The sequence below is a fragment of the Geotrypetes seraphini genome, chromosome 1 (assembly GCF_902459505.1).
Source record: "Geotrypetes seraphini chromosome 1, aGeoSer1.1, whole genome shotgun sequence".
NCBI lineage: Eukaryota > Metazoa > Chordata > Amphibia > Gymnophiona > Dermophiidae > Geotrypetes > Geotrypetes seraphini.
In genome coordinates, this window is record NC_047084.1 from 330568135 (window position 1) to 330590656 (window position 22522).

General features: G+C 44.9%; 1 protein-coding gene across 3 annotated transcripts in view; it reads right to left on the bottom strand.

Annotated features, from left to right (window-relative positions):
* GRID2 (glutamate ionotropic receptor delta type subunit 2) overlaps positions 1 to 22522 on the bottom strand; it is a 2335100-nt gene that overhangs the window by 349615 nt on the left and 1962963 nt on the right. The window lies entirely within an intron of this gene.

The window sequence follows — 22522 nt, forward strand, 5'->3', positions numbered from 1 at the left end:
ATCTCTTCCTCTCTCTAAGAGATCCCATGTGCCTATCCCATGCTTTCTTGAATTCAGACACAGTCTCTGTTTCCACCACCTCTAAATAGTACAAAAGATTTTCAAAACGCTTCTGCACTTTTATTTTTTAAACACTATTTATTAAATATATCAAACGCAAAGTACATCACTTTTGCACTTTTCCATCACTCTCGTATATCACTGGATAGCCGCCAATGTTCAGCAAGGGATATCTGGCTATCTCACACTGGTCTCTGGACTGGCTAGTGACCTGCTATGTCGCGCACCATAGCTGGTCACTGCCAATATTCATTCAGCTAAATATGGCGGCCAAAGACAACCACCTGGTACATCTTTGGCTGTTGAGATTCAGTTGGCTAGCTGCTGAATATTGGCAAAGCCAACTATGTCTTGACCGGCAAAAAATAGACCAGAAATTCTATGCCAGTGGTTGGGTATGGTACCGGCATTGAATTTCTGGTATTGCCATAGACCGTGAGAGTTCACCAGCAATCTTCCATGGTCTGAATATGAGCCTGAAAATATTCTACTAGACAGAAAAATAGCAAAAAAAAAAAGTAAGCAGATAACTCACTCAGTATAGCCTCAGGTCACACAGTGTTGAATTCAAGCATCATTGAGCAGCAACTGCAAGTTTCTCTAAAGTATTTCATTTACATACAAATGCACAGAACAGCTGGCAGCAATATTGGTACATTATAGTTGTTATCAGAAAAGGTTGCAGAGGTATTCAACAAACTTCATATTTTATTTTGTTTTTCTTTTGTTAAGGGGCTGCAATGAGGAGTTGGACGACAAGACGAAAGATTTCATCCCCACTGGATAGCTGAGTTGTAGAAGTCATACTGGTCCTAAAGAATCCTGGATTGTTGCCATTTCATTATATCTTTTATTGGATTAATATAAGAATAATTTAGTGCATTACATTATTCAGCTTCTCTATTGTACCACTCTCCTGACCATCATCTAATATAATAAAACCCTAAGCCGCGCATGCGCACTCCCACCTGCGTGCGTCCGTTTTCCGTGAGCTGTAGGGCACCGCAGGTAGGAGTGCGCATGTGCGAGAGTCTTGCCATACAAAGAAAATCATACAGCGAACCATTGCTCCCTTAATGTTTTGCACTTGGCGTCTGAAGGATAAAGCCTGAGATCGGACAACTGACAGTCTTGCCATACAAAGAAAATCACACAGAGTGCTCCCTTAATGTATTTCGCCGCCGCCACCGCAATCGTTCCCTAGAGGAGCCGCCGTGGCACCTTTAAACTTAAAAATAAACTTAGACTAGAAACGGCCCCTAACTCATGGCTCGGCACCCTACACCAGCTGTGCTGTCATCCTTGGCAGGACCCCATAGCTCAAGCCGGCCCCTTGCACCTACAGCTCAGGCACCACAGAAGCCACGGCAGGGGTCAGGGGTGATGTAATCCTTGTACTGAGCATGAAAGCGTGCAACCCAGTCCCCACGCCTGCCTACCCCACTCCCCAACACAGCGCTCGAGTCGGTGCTCAGCTCTCGTAAACTCACCAGATTTGCGGACAACACGGCAACGGCGAGGGGAGGAGAGATGAGACTGCGCCGTGACAACAACAATAGATATGGCCTCGCTCGCTCAATGAGCAATTCCGCTCAATTCCACCTACGCAGCTCCAATTAATAACAAAAAAAAAAAGTTTCAGAAGGTGCAGTGCTGGAGAGAGATGACAACCCAAATTAAAGGTGAGTGCTTTTTACATCTCTTGAGCGGGCTGAGGTATTTTTACCTGTGGCAGGATTCACCATGTGTAAAAAAACAAAACAAAAAAAACCCCTAAGCAAGAACACCTGGGCAGGAGGAAGGAATACGTGACCTAGGATCCCCAGATTCTAAAACCCAACAACCAATTTGCTCTGTGGGGGGAGACAGAAGGGGGCCACAGAGAGACAGTCAGGCATGGCACAATAGAAAAATACAGGCAGCCAGGGAGAAAGATAGAGAGACATACAGACAGAGAGAAAGGGGGCCAGGGAGAGAGACAGACAGAAAGAAAGAAAGGGGGCCAGGGAGAGAAACAGACAGAAAAAAAGACAAACAGACGAAGCCAGAGAGACAGACAGAAAAAAGACAGACAGCCAGCAGCCAAGGAGAGAGAGGCAAAGAAAAACATACAGACAACTAGCAGCCAAGGAGAGAGAGAGAAAGAAAGAATGACAGACAGACAGGGGGCCAAGGAGACAGACAGAAAGAAAGACAGACAAACAGAGTCCAAGGAGAGAGAGAAAAAAAAATACACAGACAGACAGACAGACAGCTTCCAAGGAGAGAGAGAGAAAAAAAAAATAAAAACCCAGACAGAAAGACAATGGCCAAGGAGAAAGAGACAAAGAAAAAATAACCAGACAGACATCTATTCTAGCACCCGTTAATGTAACGGGCTTAAAGACTAGTGCAATATATATTATTACTAGTGTTTAAGCCTGTTAGATTAACGGGTGCTAGATGTGAAATGCTAACATTTGAAAAAATTTACATAAAAGTTACAGTGAGAGCTTTAATATCCATTGTATAGTTGTTTTCTTTAAAGTTTTTATATTTTTCCTATTTGTTGTTATTTTTTTTTCTGTCTGTCTCTCTCTTTGGGTGCTGTATGTCTGTCTGTCTTTTTTTGCTGTCTGTGTACTTTGTCGCTGTATGTCTGTCTCTTTTCTTTCCATCTTTCTATTTGGCTGCTGTTTGGCTTTTTTTTTTTTTTTTTTTTGCTGTCTGTCTCCTTGGCCACTTTATGTATTTTTTTTTTGTCTCTCTCCTTGGACGCTGTATATCTATCTGTCTTTGTTTTGGTGTCTGTCTTTTTATCTGCTGTATGTGTGTCTGTTTTTTCCTGTGTGTCTCATAAGCAGCAGCATCGCAATAAGGACTCCCAGAGCGCCCTCGCTTCTATAATAGCGCGTGCACCTTCAGACATTTGTTTTTCTAATAGCAGGGTTGCATGGGAGTTGCAAAAACAGTTCTCTTCTGATCACTCACGGAAAGCCAGAGGGAAAGCTTTTCGGTGTGTAATAATAAATTCCCATTTTCCACGAGCGGCTCTGGAAGTCAGATAAATCTGATCCCTCCACCAGGGCTCAGGTTACCAGCGCAGACCCCAGTACTGATTGGGGAAGGGGGGGGAACTGTGAAAGCGCGGACACTGGACTGTCTGCCTCTGCATATACCAAACGCCACGGGAGTCATAATTTCTATTTATTTTAAGGTCTCAAAGGCTCTCTCGTTCTGAGAAGTCCCGCCAGGGACCAAACAGCTGAGCTGAGCTCATTGCATACTACGCTGCTGCCCAGTAAGAATGGCAATTCCTGGTAAAGGAAAAGACAGGCAGAACAGGGAGTCAAGGACAGCTCCCAGATCAGGTATGATAGCCCTGCAGTAGAATCGGAGAGACAATGTGGACTCTTTAGAGAAACTCATTGCACAGTCTCGATCTAGGGAGCAGAAAGAAGAAAAAAAGGGGGGAGGGGCTCAGGGCGATGAAAGCTGTCTAATGTAACTCTTGAGCCCGTCCACGATTTAGGAGTGAGAGAGAGAGGGAGTGCAGGCTGACCGCCTCTCCTGCTTTTGAACCTGGGCAGAGGCAGAGCCGGGGAGGGAGAGAGTGACATCATCAGCCCGAAGTGAATAAGGTGGGAGAGCAATTTCAAAGGCTTGGGCAGCGGCAGCTCCTTGACCGATCCGAGCTTACAATGGCCACACACTCGCGGTCTGGCTGGCTCCCCCACCAAAGTCCTTCGCGGCGGCAGCCCCTCCCGCATCCGTCCCCGCGTCCCAAGCCTCTCCAAAGGCCGGCTCCCATGAAAATGCTACCCCTCTGTCCAAAGCCGCGACAGCAGCCTCCCTCAAGAGGTGCACCAGCGTCGGAAGCCTTGTCTCTGACGTTGTGACGTCAGAGAGGTCTCCGACGCTGGTGCGGCTCCCGAGAGAAGCCGCCGCCGCAGCCCCAAACAGAAAAACAACATCTCCATGGGAGCCAGCCCCCGGAGAAGCCCCGGATGCAGGGCCTTATGCAAGAAGAGCCGCCACCGTGAAAAACCCCAGCAAGAGAGCCAGTGAGACCGCGAGTGCGGGGCCGTTGCAAGCTTGCATGCGCACTCTTGCCCGCCACGGACATATGGATCACAGAACACGCTGGTAAGAGTGCGCATGCGCGCTTAGCATTTTATTATAGTAGATAGTTAGAGGCAACTGAGCATATTTTAATGATTCTGAAACAAAGGCTGGACTTTTAGGAGTTTTCTCTAGGCCTCCAAAGTGGTCGAATAAAAATGATTGTTTCCTAACAAAGGCTACTAAGAAACATCTCAGAGTAGTCAAATAAATCCACATTATTGGGGAGTTTACATTGGACCAAAAATCAGATGCACTGCTGTGTTCTGCATAAGTTTCAATTTTTTTTGAAGTTTTTTTGTGAGATCCCAGATATATTATATTACAATAGTCCAGAACAGATAGAATAGAGGATTGTACTAATAATCTAAATGCATCACTATCAAAAAATTTTTTTATCGTTCGAAGTTTCCATAAAATTGTAAAACATTTTTTGGTCAATAAATTTGTGTGATCATCCAAAGTTAGATGACAATCCAAAGTGACACCTAAGATTTTAATGGAGGTGGAAATTATAAAAGTTTGACCATTCAGTTGAAGTTTTCATTTATAATGTCAGAGGGACTAGTTAAAAAGAATTTTGATTTTTCCGGATTAAGTATAAGTTTGGCCCTCAGTGTCCATTGCTCAATATGGATTAATAAAGAGGAAATATGGGAAATTAAGGAGACAAATGCCAGATCAGTGGGGGAAGAGGTACCATAATATGGAGGGAGAGAGATGACAGGGCATGGGGGGAGGGAAGGGAAAGAGATAGAGATGCCAGACCATGGTGTGGAGTGGGAAGGAAGGAAAGGAGAAGAGAGATGGGGAGCATAGGGGAGGATATGGAGACAGAGAAATGGAGAGGGGGTGAAGCTGAAATGAATCATGTGCAAAGGAGAGAAGGGGCACAGGATATTTAAGGGAAATAGAAAGAGGGAAGATGCCATATGGAAGAGAGAGTGGATAGTGTATGGAAGGGGCAGAGAGTGTGGGCAGTGGATGGAAAGGGTAGAGAGAGTGTGGGCAGTAGATTGAAGGGGTAGAGAGAGAGGGCAGAAGCTGGGTGCAAAGGGGGTGCAAATGTTGCATGGAAGGGAGAGAGGACAAATGCTGTATAGAAAGAAGATAGCGAAGAGATGATGATTAAAGCAGAAATGACAAAAGGTAGAAAGATATTTTTGTTGCTTTACTTATTTCTCATTATTTGTTTTATTTCTATTGTTAATTTGTAAAGTGGTGATTGTTATGTATCAGTTTTTTCAAATTTACATCTACTGGCTTTATATTATGCACAGTATTAGGGGACATGTGTCACTATTTCTGTGGTGTTGTGGTCTGGTTTCTTGGCGGTTCAGTTTAACTTTTGTCTACATATTTCTATTTTTAGTTTGTGATTATTCCATATTGGGCAAGAGTGTATCTCTGTTCTGTGTGTATGTGAAGGACATGGTTTTCTGTTGGCACTGGCTGTACAGGATCAATTGACTGTGCAGGATCTGGCTTGTGTAGTTTTACAATGTATGTGTTGGTGTTCTAGTGCTCACTGCAGTGTTTAAGATGCTGCCTTTTTCTAGGTACACTCTTGTGTGATATGTGGATTGTTACTAAAAATCATATTTTTCATATAGATGAGAGGGGTATCAAAAATTGAGGGGCCCTGGGTGTCACATATGCTAGGTACGCCACTGTTGTCAGGTACTAGTGACCTGGATTGGCCATCATGAGGACTTGTCTTTTGTCATTTGCGAGACACAGACCGTAGATGTTTGTCCAGCATCAGTCTTAGTTCCCACTACTTTTACCCATCACCTCAACAGACATGTTGTGTTTCCATCCATTTTCTATTTAGGCATCCTCTGTGTCTATCCCATGCATTTTTTAAATTCACTCACCAGCTGATTGAGACTAGCTATTTAGAATGTGTTTTTTTAGTCTCAGTCAAAGATGGAGAGGAGGAAGTAATTTCTATTGCTGTGCCCAGATGTCCTTCAGTTAAAACGAGCACGTAATTGCATTAAATTTAAATCAGTTAAATATGCTTTCTTTGAGTCATCACATCTTCCCACGTTTATTAATCGCAAGAGACTGCTTGAAGTTTCTTAAGGAGATTCCTTTAAATACTAATAAATAGATGCTGAAGCTAACTTTTACTGAGAACATACACACTATTGTGTTTTCTTTATTCATATGGCGACATGTTTCCTTAAATCTTCATCTCTTGTTCCTGCACAGGTCCTATTGGGCCGCCGCGTGAGTGGACTGCTGGGCACGATGGACCTTAGGTCTGACCCAGCAGAGGCATTGCTTATGTTCTCTATTTTAATTAAAGGATTAAGGGCTGTATTGTATAAACGGGCACTGGATAAGATTGGCACTGTGCGATTTTATAAAGCGGGCATGCTCTTTAAGGAATTGCACTTAGCATTGACTTCTCTAACTCTGGGCGCCAGACTTATGCCTGCTGAAACCTGATATAAATGCCGGTACCCATGTTGGGCACCCTGACCTGTTACTCAATAACAGTGCCTAGAACTTTTCAGATAAAACGTGACATGCAAACGATCCTCCCATGGCCATGCCCCCTTTTGAATTGCGCACTCTGGGATTTGGCTGCCTAGTGTTACAGAATAGTGTGCCGCTTGATGTATTAGCAATAGTCAATTGTTGGTTGTTAGCATCGTTAATAGCTCGTTAGCCAATTAAGATGTACGCACATCTTGGCAACATGCCTAAATCTAGATGCTCAAATTTAGGTGCCATTTATAGAATATGGGGGTTAATGCATATTGTTGGATTTTTTTTTTTTACATATTTCATTGGTAATATAGTCCATGTGCCAATTTTATTTTTTCCTGACCATTAATGAATGTGGAGGGCAATTCTATAACAGGGCACCTATTATGGTGCCCATTCTTAAAAAACAAACAAACAAACATGTATTTTCCTTTATTTAAAACTAGCCTAACAGGCAAATATGCTTCTATAGTTTAGGTGTGAGCACTTATGTCAGCAATAGAACTGGTGCAAGTACTTTGTCTAAATGTCAGGGTTACACATATAACTTATGATAATTGAAAAGGTTCAGATACCAATACTGCCTCACACACATACTCTGTCGTCTCTGGTACCGATGCATCGGGGGGGGGGGGGGGAGGGGGTCATCTCATTAGAAAGAAAAGAACACACATGCAGTTGTATGGCCAAAGAAATGTCCTGTTTATTCAGAGCACTGACACATATTTATAGCATTTCACGTGGGTCAGTTTTTTCAGCATATGACTGTAGGAAAGACCATATTTGGTAACAGGATACATAAAAGCAACTAGAAAGAGGTAGCAAACATAAGGGGGGAGAATAGTGGGAAGTTTCAATTCTATTCAACATCTGGCGCTCCCTAACCTCCAAAAGAGACCCCACCTTGCTCCCCTCCTCTCCCTCAGCCGGTGTTCTAGCAAAATTCTTCAACGATAAGGTTTCTTCCTTGAGATGCTCTTTCCCTCCTTCAGTCTCTTACAACTCCCTAGTGCCCACCAATTCCACTCCCACCCTAATGGTCTCCAACCCTATCCCAGCTGACAGATCCTGTACCACCTTTGAGCGCGTATCTGAATCCCTGGTCCTCAATCTCTGCCTCAAACTGAAATCCTGTAATTGCTTCTTGGACCCATTCCCCTCCTACCTATACGAGAACATTCCTGCTCAGGCTATTTCTTCTATCACCATTCTCATAAACTCCGCCCTTCAGTCGGTCCATTTCTCCTCAGAAATGGGTCATATCGCCTTGACCCCACTACTGAAAAAATCTGACCTTGACCCTTCCATACCATCCAGCTATCGCCCAATTGCAAATATCCCTCTCCTAACCAAGATGCTAGAGTCCATCATTTCTTCCCAACTCTCATCATACTTAGAGATTCTCTATTCTTTTACCCTATCAATATGGCTTTCGTCCTAACTTCAGCACCGAATCCCTACTGTCTTCCCTGATTTCAAGGGTTCAACAACTTCACTCTCAAAACAAGTTCGCCGTCCTCCTACAGTTTGACCTTTCCGCTGCTTTCGACGTTGTTCACCATGATATTCTTGTTTACCAACTCTCTGAGATAGGTATCAACTCCACAGTCTTAGGTTGGTTCTCTAAATTCCTCCGCTCTCGTTCTTACATTGTTAACATGAATGGCACCTCATCCTCCCCCTGGAAACCGAATTGTGGAGTCCCGCAGGGCTCTCCACTATCCCCTATCCTTTTCAACATCTATATGTCCTCCCTAAAACTCCTCCACTTATCCCCCCTTGAAACAATTTACACTTATGCAGATGACATCCTCGTCCTCCTCGAGACCGATTTGAACTTCACCGACCTGTCTAAGAACATATCCTCTTGTATAATGAACCTACAATCCTGGGCCCACACTGTGCAAATGAAATTGAATGAGTCCAAAACAAGACTTCTTTGGCTCGGTCCAAAACTAGATCACCTACTCACCTCCATCCCACTACCTTCTGGCTCCTCTCTGCAGCTTGAGTTCTCGAGCAAGGTCTTGGGCATCATCATTGATTCCACATTGTCCTTCAATGACCACCTCCAATCCTTGGTAAAAAAAAAATGCTTTTTCAGCCTTCACATGCTGAGGAAAGTTAGATCCTGCTTCCATTAAAAACATTTTACCCTCCTTGTCCAATCCATCATCCTCTCCAGATTGGACTATTGCAACTCTATCTACTTAAGCCTAACTAAGAAAAACCTCCACAGACTCCAACGGATTCTGCGGCCAAGCTCATCTTCGCTAAAAGTAAATTTGACCATGTCTCCCCGCTCCTGGCCAAGCTCCACTGGCTTCCGATAATCGCCAGGGTCCACTATAAATGCGTCTGTTTAACTTTCAAAATCCTATATGGTATCCTCCCTCCCTTTATCCCTCTTTCTTGGAATTCCTCAAACCCTAATACCAGCAGATCCTCCCAGAATTTAAAACTATCCTTCCCCTCACTAAAAGGCATTTCCCACACAGGAAAGCTAGGCACCTCCCTCCACTTCAAAGTCACTGAGCTCTGGAACAACCTTACCTCCCCTCTTCGGAACTTGAGCTCTCTCCAAGTTTTCCGCAAACATCTGAAAACCTGGCTTTTCTCAAAAAATGTAAGTCTCCCTCCAACTTAGGAATCAAGGAAACTCTTATATCTTGGCATCCCAAGTCCTCTAAATTTTCTTCACACTTCTACCTCTAACCCTCTGTTGTAGTTCCTTCCTATTTCTCCTACTCTACGAACGTGGAGATAATGCGGTATACAAACCTAAGGATTAGATTAGATTAGATAGCATATAATGCTGTCTTGTCTAAGGTCTAGCAATGTTTCTTTTTTAACAAATGTTTCTTATCAAAACAAGTCAAGTACAGAACAAAATGGGGACACAGAGCTCAGAATACAAAAAGAAAAGACCTTGTGGTTTCTTGGCAAAATGATAACTGTTTCAGCAGTTCCTTTTACACAAGCAGGAATAGAAAAATTTACAAAGAATATATGTGCCCCTTCAGTAATCTATAAGATACAAATATGTGTGAATCTCACTCCTGTTTTGCCCAGACTCCACCTAGGCATATACCCATCTGTATTTATCAATATTCAGCATTGTTGCCCAGTTAAGCAGGTAGGAGTCTCTTCTGCCCACTTAAATAATCTAATTATTAGCCCTCAAGAAACTTAAGGAACCCGTGCTAAAGGGGCGTTGAGTTTCTAAACTTCTAGGTACATCATTATTCTTTCTACTTACATCAGGGTTGTCAGCGATTCTTCAAGGAGGAAATTATGGATTCTCCCAGCTGACTACAGTTTGAAAGAGAGCTATCTTTCCTTCTACCCGTGTAACAGTTTCCATGGCATGCAGTGGCACAGCAAAGGTGAGCAGTGCCTGGGGCGGTGATGCCCCTGCCCTTCCCCCCCCCCCCCCGCTGCATATGCACCCCCTCCCCTTTTAACTTCTCCAGCATCAGCAGCATGTCCACTTCAGTGTCGGCTTGCTCTTTGACATCACTTCCTATGCGTGGGTCCCGGAAGTGACGTCAGAGAGAACGCTAATGCTGATGCGGGCAGCAACTTCACGCTGGGGAAGTAAAAACAGGTATGGGGGAAGGCAAAGGGTGTACACGTGGCAAGGAAAGAAGCAGAACATCCAGAGAGGGGGAGGAGTGCTTGCCTTTAGGAAGACTGCACCCCGGGGTAGACCACCCTCTCCCCCGTACCCCCTTACCCATGTCTTGTTGCTGGTTAAAATTCTCTCCAGAATACTCAAATCTTCTTCACACCATTTCAAGAACTGGGTTGCAACCTCTACACGCTTGTGCAGATCAGTAAGCTGTTTGGGAACCCATTGTGCGCAGATTTTCCTGTATCCCCTGTCATCATGCATTATGGCAAATGCAGATCCATAGCTGATATCCAAATCCATAGCCAATTGAGACACCGTTATCTGTCAGTCTTCTCTAATCAAGGCAACAGTCCCGTCAATGTGCTTTTGTGTGTGCGATGTTGATGGGCGACCTGTTCGTCCCACTTTAAACCTTTATACCACTCATAAACCTTTCATTGATTCATGGAGCTATGTCTATACTGAGTCAATATCTGATGGTGAATTTTTCCAGGTTTCACTCTCTCTGTCCAAAGAAAGTGCACTACTGCACATTGTTCTTCAATGGTACAATCTTGCAATGGAGCATTCATGTTTATGATAGAAACATAGAAATATGATGGCAGATAAAGGCCAAATGGCCCATCTAGTCTGCCCATCCACAGTAACCATTATCTCTTTCTCTCTCTGAGACATCCCATGTGCTTATCCCAGGCTCTCTTGAATTCAGACGCAGTCTCTGTTTCCACCACCTCTTTACGGACGAGGACTGGGGCCCCTGCTTTATAGGAACAGTAGTTAAGTATAACACCTGCCACCATGTTTAAAATGAAACCAGATATTCAGTGCTGGAACACAAATACAAACCTGAATATCCAATTTAAATGCCAACGTGGAACTGCTCTCCAGTGAGCACTATATTCAGACTGCTACTGGATAGCTAACCAGATAACGTTAGGAGCCTTTTTGCTGCTAACTGGATAACCTCTAGCCCTACTCATGCTCCACCCATGCACCACCCTGGCCGACCCCCACGACCCCCCCACCCCCCTTCCCCGTACCTTTGGTAGTTGGCCGGACAGACGGGAGCCAAACCCGCCTGTCCGGCAGGCAGCCAACGAAGGAATGAGGCCGGATTGGCCCATCCATCCTAAAGCTCCGCCTACTGGTGGGGCCTAAGGCGTGTGGGCCAATCAGAATAGGCCCTGGAGCCTTAGGTCCCACCTGGGGGCGCGGCCTGAGGCACATGGTCGGTTTGGGCCCATGTGCCTCAGGCCGCGCCCCCAGGTGGGACCTAAGGCTCCAGGGCCTATTCTGATTGGCCCACACGCCTTAGGCCCCACCAGTAGGCGGAGCTTTGGGACGGATGGGCCAATCCGGCCTCATTCCGTCGTTGGCTGCCTGCCGGACAGGCGGGTTTGGCTCCCGTCTGTCTGGCCAACTACCAAAGGTACGGGGAAGGGGGGTGGGGGTGTCGTGGGGGTCGGCCAGGGGGGTCGCGGGTCGGCTGGGGGGGCGGTCAGAGGTTCTTGGGGGGGCGGTCGTTGGAGGGAGGGGGGTTTGCGTCGAGGGCAGGAGGGCCTGGGATCCCTCCTGCCCGTAATGTAGTGCGGGGTGGGGGTAGGGGGTCGCCGTGGCCAGGAGGGTTTGGGCTCCCTCCTGGCCCGATATTGTCGGGGAGTTGGGGAGTCGGCCGGGCAAGAGGGCTTGGGCTCCCTCTTGCTCCGATCGTGGATGCGGGTGCGGGTGGGAGCGCGTGCGAGCGGTCGTTTGGGGTGGGGGTGCGAGCGGTCCTGCTGGGGGGGGGTGAATCGGGCGTCGGGCGGGGTGGGAACTATGTAGAAAAACTTTTGTATACCGCGCTCACGCGTATAACGCGCGAGGGGTATGCGCGGTAGGTAAAAACGCGTATAATGCGCGCGTTATATGCGTGAAAATACGGTACTCTAGTTTTTCAGATACAGAATATGTGTTATATACTACTCTTAATTGGTCACCCATTAAAAAATAAGGATATTTTAATCTAGTTTTTAAATTAATATCTTTCAAGCATGAAGGAAACATTAAAAATTAAAAGAAAAGTGTACAACATGAAAATCTACTTATTTCATACCAAAAGCACAAGTTTATGATACAAACTTTCCAGCCATTCAACACACAAGAAGCTCCTTTTTTAAGTGGGATCTGCCAGGACAATCCCGTAGAAGATTCAAATAATATTCTGCCATCATGTGTGCATCCCATCTTTGTTGGTATCTATCTTCCATTGTTTTAATGTCTTTGTGAAATAAATCTTTCACCTTGCTCTTCGCTTAAATCACCAAGCGAGCTAAGTGACTATGCAGATAATGGACTTTAACACTCATTTTACAGCTAAGCCTGTTGAAATGAAAGAGCACATATTCTTCTAATTGTGTGCATTTGTCTGCCTTCTTGTTGCCAAGAAAGTTTTTTACAACAAGAACACTTGAAGACTAGGCACATGGTTCAATTTCATTCATTGATGCTATGAAATATGGGCCATTTATAAGTTGTCTGATCTGTGAACCATCAAAAATTTCTGTCTTCAGTTTTTCCATGGTAAGTCCAGGTAACATATGCGCTATGTAGTCAATGCATGAACCGTCTTTACATTTTTATGCCAGTGTGCATTATAGGAAAGGAAGTAGACAAATAGTTGTGAAACAAAGGTTATTATACACACACAAAAAATGTGGGTAAATATTTAAATTTCCCATTCAAAAAAGAAAGCTTGTTATGACATCCCAATTCTTCAGAAGAGATCTTTTAAATAGTTTTAGTTCTATTTTATTATGCATGCATGCATAGACATTTGATATGCGGGCTACAAATGTTTTAAATAAATAAAAATAAATAAATAGCAGTAACAAAAAAATAATAAATTCAACCATATCTAAGAAACTAGAGCTGATGCAGTCTATCCAATGCAATTTTCTGAATCATCGCCCCAAATAACCCCAGGAACAGGTCACCAAAACCCAAGGCATCAAGAATTTTTCCTATGTAATCTCACTTTCATACCAAACATTAGGAAGTCAATCAAAACTTATCTCTTTGAAAAATTTCTCTGACCCCACTTCAACCTTGATGTACTTTCAAAATACTTCCAGATAAACTTGACTAAGCTTAACATGCCAATATAATTTGAAAAGCTCTCTGTAAACCTGTAAACCGCTTTGAACTGTTTGTGGTATGGCGGTATATAAAAATAAAGTTATTATCATTATTAATTTGTACTTCATAACCAGAGGATTTCAGTTGCTGGATAGCACTATAGAGAATCAGAAAGGGGAAACAGAAAACCTCACATGTGCCCAAATAAATTCTCATGGTTCCACAGATGCAGTAGAAATCTGTCTTTTACAGATTAAATTGGAAGTCTAAAGAAGCAAAAGGAAGATGCTTAATAATACTATCTATATTACCGAAACTTAAACCGTTTTGATTATAACCACATCCAGAAAAAAATAGTATATAAAGTCCCATCCTTTTATTCTATGAGAGCAGGTAAGGGCTGCAAAGCCCACTTAGGCTGTCTTGCGATTTGCAGTTTGTCGAGAATATATTTAATTACGCATGTGCATCTACAGGCTGTATTTTTGACTTAGACTTTCATACATTTCCTCTGATGAAAAGTGGATTAATCACTAAATGCACTGGGAAATTCAGCAGCTCCACTAGTTACTCTTACAGAGCTAGGTAGCATTGCATTTGCCCTTCTCCTGAAGCTCACATGAATAATGTAACATCCTCAAAAGTAAAAGAATTCAACTGTTTTGTACCTGAAAAGGGCAGCTATGTTGGGCACAAACCGGCGTAGTGGTACAAAGGGCAGCCATGAATCACAACAGCAGGGACTCCCACAGGGCAGTCTTACTGATTCCTATTGTACTAACTGTGGGAGTTATGGCACTGCTGAAGTTTTCATGGCAAAAGGGAGGGGAAACAATGAAAGGAAGATGACACACAGGGCATTTCAACAAGGAAACCAGTGTACATAGAACAATAGGGAACTCAACCTCCCTTTTACAAAGCTGTGCCAGCAGCTGCTGCTACGGTAATCGCTCCGATGTCCAAAAGGAATTAATAGACGTCGGAGTGTTTGCCATGCGGCAGCTGCTAGCGCAGCTTTGTAAAATAAACCCTCGGTTTGTTCAAACGTTAGCTTTCATTCAACATCATTGTTAGTGAAATATGACGAAGTAGCTGCTTTTAGGCGATGTTCAGTTCAATATTTTAAGAGGGTTTGGGCTCTTTCTGATGACTATTGACTAGTTTTTCTGGTTTGTACTCCCAATTCGTCTACTTTTACAATTTTGTTGGGGGGAAAGGCTTAAATGTCATTAGATTAATTGTTTAAATTATTGTATTTTATGAAATTCAATAAAGACATTTAAACCGAAACATCATTATTAGTAAAAAAGAAGAAGAAAACTGTTGGAATGTTCTGTATTATTTATTTATTCTATTTTATTTATTGGGATTTATTAACCACCTTTTTCATGAAGAGATTCATCCAAAGTGGTTGTATGCTGTTTGGTAGTTAATAAAGATAATTTTAAAAAAGAAGACAATGACACACAGACTTTCTGAAATGCTTGGACAGCAGAGGAAACATTTCTCTCTTCTTAAATTTCTGAATTCTGTGTCCTTTCATTTCTGAATGTTCCTGCTAGAAGGAGCTTTTCCTTGTTCGGGTTCTCTTCTGCTTGTTGCTTTCTTGGTCGGGGTCGAGGACTGACTGGTGATCGGAGCTCAGTTTGAGAAAAACTGTAGCAGTAATAGTGGCTTATTTCAAAAAACTGCGAATAAGATTAGAAAAGCTATTCGTGGTTTCAATACAAAAAACGAGAGCTTTTTCTAAAAACTGTGAATAACGTTAAAAAATTTATTCACGGTTTTCCCATATTTGTGCCTATGTTGTGCCCGCATCCCCCGCAAATACGGAGGGAGAAGTGTAGTAGTAGTAGGGTGCTTGTGACACCATATCACGCTCTATAAAGTGCGCCAAACCCCAGCCATGGCTGACTTCTAAGATATGATACTTATGTTCCTGATCTGCGGAATGTCACTGGCTCAAATCCAATGCTCATGTTGACTTTGTGCACTTCAAATTTCTGCTAACCTTCATCCAAACTGCTCTTTCACTTGTGAAACAAGACTACTATGCCCACTTGACTGATTCTCTTGGATTCAACCCTCACGTTTCTTTGCCTTGCTCAGCTCTCTATTCAAAGTGCCCTCACTTCCTACTCCTCCTTCGCTTGCTCCCAGACTCTGGCTGAGTACTTCCACAACAAGGTTCACAAGATTAACCTTCAGTTCTCAACCATATTGCCTCTACCTCTCACTCATCCCTTCTGTCCTGCCGACCCTCCATTGACCCCTGCCACCTTTTCTTCCTTCTCTGAAATCACTGAGGAGGAAACTGCACATTTTTTCTCCTCCTCCAAACTCACTAACAGTTGCTCGGATCCCATCCACATCCAACTACTGATCACCATCTCTCCTACAGTCATCCCTGCTATCTACCATATCCTCAACCTATTGCTCTCCACCCACCTTAAAACATGCTGTAGTCATGCTGCTCCTTGACCCTTCCTGCCTCTCCAGTTATCACCCTATCTCCCTCCTCCCCTTCTTATTCAAGCTACTCAAATGTGCTGCTTACTATTGTTGTCTTAACTTTATTTCATCTCAAACTATCCTCCACCTGCTTTATTCAGGCTTTCATCTTCTTCATTCTATGGAAACTACCCTTTCTAGAGTCTCCAATGATCTACTCCTTCCTCATTCTCCTTGATTTATTTGTGGCATTTGACACTGTAGATCGTGCCTACTCATTGATACACTGTCCTCACTTGGGTTTCAGGGATCTGATATCTCATGGTTTCATCCTCTCTTTCCCATCACACTTTTAGCATATGCTCTGGAGGAACCTCCTTCACTGTCATTCCACTATTGGTTGGCATACCTCAGGGCTCTGTCCTGGGACCTCTTCTTTTCTCCATCTATACTTCTTCTCTTGGTGCTCTGATATTCTCCCACAGCTTCCAGTACCATCTCTATGCTGATGACTCACAAATCTGCCTCTCTACTCCTGAAATTTCTACAGCAATTCAGGCCTGATTCTCAGCCTTCCTGGCTGACATTGCTACTTGGATGTCTCTCTGCCATATAGAACTAAACATGGCCAATACTGGACTCTTTTTCTTTCCTCCTAAACACTTCTCTCCACTTCCTCTTTTCTCCATCTCAGTGGATAACACTATCATTCTCCCTGTTTCAACACTCTCAATATTGGAACCATCTTTGACTTATTTATTTCCTTCTCTTCACATTTCCAATAGACCACCTAAACTTGTTGCTTCTTTCTCTACAATGTCGCTAATATCCGGACTTTCCTCTCTGAAAATGCAGCCATGACCCTCATCCACACTCTCATCACCTATTGTCTAGATTATTACAATATTCTTCTTGCGGGTCTTCCGCTAAACCATTTCTCCACCCTTCAATCAGTTCAAAATTTTGCTGCATAGCTCGTATTCCGCCAGAGTCGTTATACTCATGTTATCCCTCTTCTCAAGTTGCTTCACTGGCTTTGTCCAATTCCGCATAGAATTCAAACTTCTCTTACTGATCTATAAGTGTATCCACTCTGTGGCTCCTCTCTTATCTCTCCCTATACCGCATCCCGGGAATTCTGATCATTAAGTCTCTCTTGTTTGTTCCCTTCTCCTCTATTGACAGTTCCCGACTCCGTCCCTTCTGCTTTGCTGTGCCACATGCCTGGAAGAATCTGCCTGACTCCATCTCTGGTGATATTCAAATACAGGCTTAAAACTCACTTCTTCACAGCTGTGTTTAAGTTCTTACCTTATCAACTTGCAAAGCACAAAAATCTGTTTGCCATTCCCTCTGTAGTCCCTTAGGCAGTGGCGTACCTAGGGTATGTGGCACCCGGGGCCCATCATTTTTTGACACCCCCCATGTAAAAAAATATTTTTTGTAATGACCATGAAACGGAATAAATGGTCAGAATAGAAACAGGCAGTGAAAATTTTCTTATATTCCAAACATAACATAAAATAAATTATGTCTGAATTGTCATGACATCAGAAGTACATATGGAGTAGTTGCAGGTGATGCTTGGGACAGTTCTGATTGTGTTAGTTCGGTTTTATGTGTTGTTTGAATAGAAGGGTTTTTATTTCTTTTTGAAGGTTTTGTAGTCTGTGGTCGAGGTCAATAGGTTGTAGAGTTGGGGGTCGAGTGTTGCAGCTCGAATGGCTAGGAGGTTGTCGAACAGTTTTTTTCTTTTGACGTTTTTGGTTGGAGGGTGTGTGAATGGTGCGTGAGTTCTCCTATGTCTGTTTGAGGTGGATTGAATTATTTAGCTGAAGAAATTAGTAATCCCCTCATCCCACACACATTAATTCTCTTCCATTTTTGTTCCCATTATAAAAAACATTGATAAGTTCCCAGAAAAAAAATACATTAAAATAAGAAGTGAAAACAAAGGCCCCTAAAGATGAGAACATAACATAAGAATAGCCTAACTGGGTCAGATCAATGGTCCATCATGCCCAGTAGCCCATTCTCATGGTAGCCAATCTAGGACACTAATACCTGATCAAAACCCAAAGAGTAGCAACATTCCATGTTACCAATCCAGGGCAAGCAGACGCTTCCCCATTTCTTAATAACAGACTATGGACTTTTCCTCCAGGAATTTGTCCAAACCTTTCTTAAAACCAGCTACGCTATCTACTTTTAACATAACTTCTGGCCACTTCATTTTTAAGCTTAGATCTTTCCTTCCAAACAGAGACCTTGCTAGATGTCAAATACAGCACAAGGTAACTTCACACGGACTTAACTGTGCAGGAAATGAATCTCCTCAAACACCCACCATATAGTGCAAAAATGTGCAAAGGTTTGTTTTTTTCTTTCGATCACTACATAGCCTAATGCCACACAAGCAGCGCTGTTATAAACATATTCTGAAGGTCAATGCTAAGGTTGACAAAGTTTCCTTCCTTGGACCAGAAGGAGATACTGACAAACCACTGGAAGAGATTCCAAAACAACTACCCAGGAATAACACCCAAAGACCCACTCAGTGTGTGAACCAGTTGAGTGGAGTGGACTAAATGGGGGGTGGAAATGGGCCCAGAGTTTGCTCAGCAGAATTTCCCAGACTACCTCTTCCTCTCAACACACTGACATGCTACCACCACCACCAACACTAGGAACACCTCACCGAGTATGCCAGCAATGCTTATAAACTTTATAAAACACATTATTGTATTTTCTTATAAAGCATATATTTTAACTGAACTCAGCCTTGCCATTTACAAAAATAGAAAAGTTCCCATTTCAAGCTGTCTCATGTACACTTTTCAAATCTAACATATTGTAATCACAAAACAGAAAATAAAATTATTTTTTCTACCTTTTGTTCTCTGGTCAATATTCAAATCTTGTTGGTCCCAGGCTCTTGTTGTCTTGCTTGCCAGGGTCTCCTTTCTCCGTGCTAACCATCCGTCTGCCATCTCTGTCCTCCCCTTCTGTTTCCCTTCCCTCTCCCAGAGATCTGGCATCTTTCCTTTTTTTTGTCTCCATCCACAGATTCACCTTTTCTCAACCCACCACCCCAGGGTCCACCATCTCTCCCTTTCTGTTCCCAACTATCCTCTTATCCAGTATCTCTATCCTCCCTCCACACCATCCCCTGTTTCCAAGTTCTCTCCCTTTCTGTTCCTTCCCTCCCTATATCCCATTATGCACCATCTCTCTCCCACTCCTCTGTTTTTAGACCCATTATTTCTAAACCCCAAAGTCTGGCATATGCACGTATCTTTGAACCCCCCTTCCCTCCCTCCCTCTGTGTACTTTTACATCAGGACCCCCTCCCCTGAAGGTATGTCCCCCCCTCCAAGGCCTACACCCCACCCCTGAAGGCCTGCACCCCCGAAGGACTTTACCTCCCACCCGAAGGTCTGTCCTCCCCCCGAAGGCCTAAACCCCACCCCTGAAGGCCTGCACCCTCCCCGAAGGACTTTACCTCCCACATGAAGGTCTGTCCCCCCTCTGAAGGCTTACACCCCACCCCTGAAGGCCTGCACCCCCAAAGGCCCACCCCCCTGAAGGCCTGCACCCCCCCCGAAGGTCTGTACCTCCTGAAGGCCTGCACCCCCCCTGAAGGCCTGCACCCCCTACCCGAAGGTCTGTCCCCCCCTGAAAGCCTACAGCCCCACCCGAAGGTCTTTACCTCCCACCCGAAGGTCTGTACCCCCTCTAAAGGCCTACACCCCCCTTAAGGCCTACACCCCCCTTAAGGCTTACACCCTCCCCGAAGGATTGTACCCCCCACCTGAAGGTCTGTCCCCCCTGAAGGCCTGCACCCATCCCGAAGGCCTGCACCCACTCCGAAGGCCTGCACCCCCCTGAAGGCCTGCACCCCCCCTGAAGGCCTTCACCCCCACCCGAAGGTCTGTCCCCCCCCTGAAAGCCTGCACCCCCCCGAAGGCCTACACCCCCCCTTAAGGCCTACACCCCCCCCTTAAGGCCTACACCCTCCATCTAGTACTGTCTAATGCAATTAGGTATGGGTCAGGAGGCCAGAGGGGAAGCAGGACATTGCAGCAATTCCCAACTGACCCTCCCCCTCGCCCTCTAAAGCAGGAGCCGGCTAGCAAGAGGAAGTTGCCGATCCTGCTTTAGGGGGGGAGGGTCAGTTAATGATTCGGGAGGCCGATTTTGGGGTTTTTTAAAAATTGATTCGGGCAGAAAAAAGAAATAACAATAAAACCACCGCCAAGCAGCCCAGCGATACTCACCCTCAGTTCCTGCCCTTAATTGCAGTGTCTCACGCGGCTCGGGCTCCCTTTCTTGCTTCCACCCAGCCGGAAACCGGAAGTTGCTGAGGAAAGCGCGCTGACAGTGGAGCTAAATAAGCTCCGATGGCGACGGGGGGTGTGGCCGTGGGGGAATGGAACTTAAGAGAGAGGGTTCAGGCAGGATCACTTCGGGGACTCGCGGAAGCCTTGGAGTCGGGCAATAGCAGGGAAGTTCCTGGGCCATGACTCCAAGGCCCGGAGCACCCCTAATGAGCTAGCACCCGGGGTGGACCGCCCCCCCCCACCCCGCCCTAGGTACACCACTGCCCTTAGCCTCTCTGCTTCATCATTCTCTCTGTAATTCCATACCTAAACTAACATAGATTCACCATTTATCCTGTAAGTCTGCCATAATTAGATTGTAAGCTTTTTTGAGCAGAGACTGTCTCCTGCGTGTTTAATGTACAGTGCCAAGTAGAGAGCTGCACGGGAACAGGGACGACGGGGATCCCGCGGGTTCCCCCCTCGGGTCACGGGGATCCCGTGGGGACATCCCTTGTGGTCACGGGGATCCCATGGGGTTGGAGGCAAGAGGCTCCTCTTCTTTTCCTACCTGCACACGTAGCTGACCGGAAGTCTAACCCCCGACGTCAGAGCTGGCGTCGGAAAGAAGGCTCCACGTCAGTCACGTGCAGGGTAGCGGGCAGATCTCTTCCTGGCTGAAGAACACATAGCTGTCGCCTCTGGCCGGCTCGTAGGGGGGCCGCACAGTCCTTCTCCTCCAAAATAGAGAGTTGCACGGGGATAGAAATCTCACCCATCCCCACCCGTCCCCGCCAAAATTCCATCCATCCCCACCCGTCCACCGTGAGGAATCCCCTCCGTCCCCATCCATCCCTGCAAGGAATCCCCTCCGTCCCCGCCCGTCCCTATAAACTTCAGAAATAGTTATTTCAATTAATTATGCTACTGAATTAAAGGCTCTGGTAGAGACCCATTTACAAATAAGCAAAGACATTTTATTAATTTGAAAATATTAATTGGGAAGAATACATACTTTGTAAACAGGTTTCTACCAGAGCCTCTAATGTAAATATAAAATATAAATACTCAACTGATTAGGACCCCCAAGCTGAAAGCTGAGGACTTCCTCTGCAGTTGGCTGGGGGTCCCTTTTGCCAAGTTTGGCAGGCAGCAGTAGTGTCCCTGAGTCACAGATGCTGGCATCTCAGTGGCTCATGGATGCTGCCAGCGACTGTTGCGCTTGGTGGAGGGGAGTTCTGGCCATCTCTGCTGGCAGTGCTTGGGGATCCCTACCAGCCACAGCAAGGGTAAGCAAGTACTTCAACACTGTAGAAATAAAACCAGAAATGCATTTCCTTTTCTTTTGAACACAATCCAAAGACATCTGCTATATACATTTTCCAAAGCTAACATATTTTAGTCAATAAATTCTGTTTTTTACCTTTGTTATCTGGAGACTTATTTTTTCATCAAGTTGGTCCCAGTTTCTTTTTTCTGCTTTCCCATCTTCTGTGAATTCTTCTGTTGCTCTCCATTGGTTCCTCCTACCATGGTCCAGCATTTATCCCTCTCTTATCTCCCGGACCATGTGCAGCATCTTTCGCCCCTGCCCACCAACCCAATGCCCAACATTTCTCCAGCACCATGCCACATCTCTCCCTCCATTCCCTTCACCACTATGTCCAACATTCCTCCCTCTTGCATCCCTTTCAGTTTGTCCCACTGTTCCCTTTCCACCACATTTCTCCCTCTCATCACATGTTCCCTCTCATCTGTACCTCACTCCCTACCTATGACCAAAAATTCTCCTTTCTTCCATTCCCCATGTATACAATCATCTCTTTCCCTCTCACTGACATACCCACACCCAATTCTCCCTTTCTATTCCCTCCTCCACCTCAGCATCTCTTTCCATACCTTCTTCCATCCTCTCTCCCAAGTTCAAGCCTTGAAGTTCTGTGTCCAAAAACACACTCTCCCCCCCCTTCTGTGTCCCGCGTTTGCCTCCCACATTCGACCCCTTCTGTATCCCACATTTGTGTCCATATAACAGCAGGGTTAGAGGCAGCTCGAGCCGAGAGGCTCGTCTTCTTTTCCTGCCCACAGCACAAACATGTAGCCGACCGTAAATCTTCCCCCGACGTCAGAGCTGACGTCGGAGGAAAGGCTTTGCGTCAGTTACGTGCAGGGCTTATTTGGAAATACTGAGTGCCCATAAGCTTCTGACCTGAAAACTTTCTTTGCATGGCAGATCCGTTTGGTCTCCACAAGCCACAGAATTGAGGATTTCTACCCCCCCCCCAAGTTTTTTTTTTTTCAGTGATATTTTGCTCCGATTCACCCGCCATGCCTGTCCTCGGTG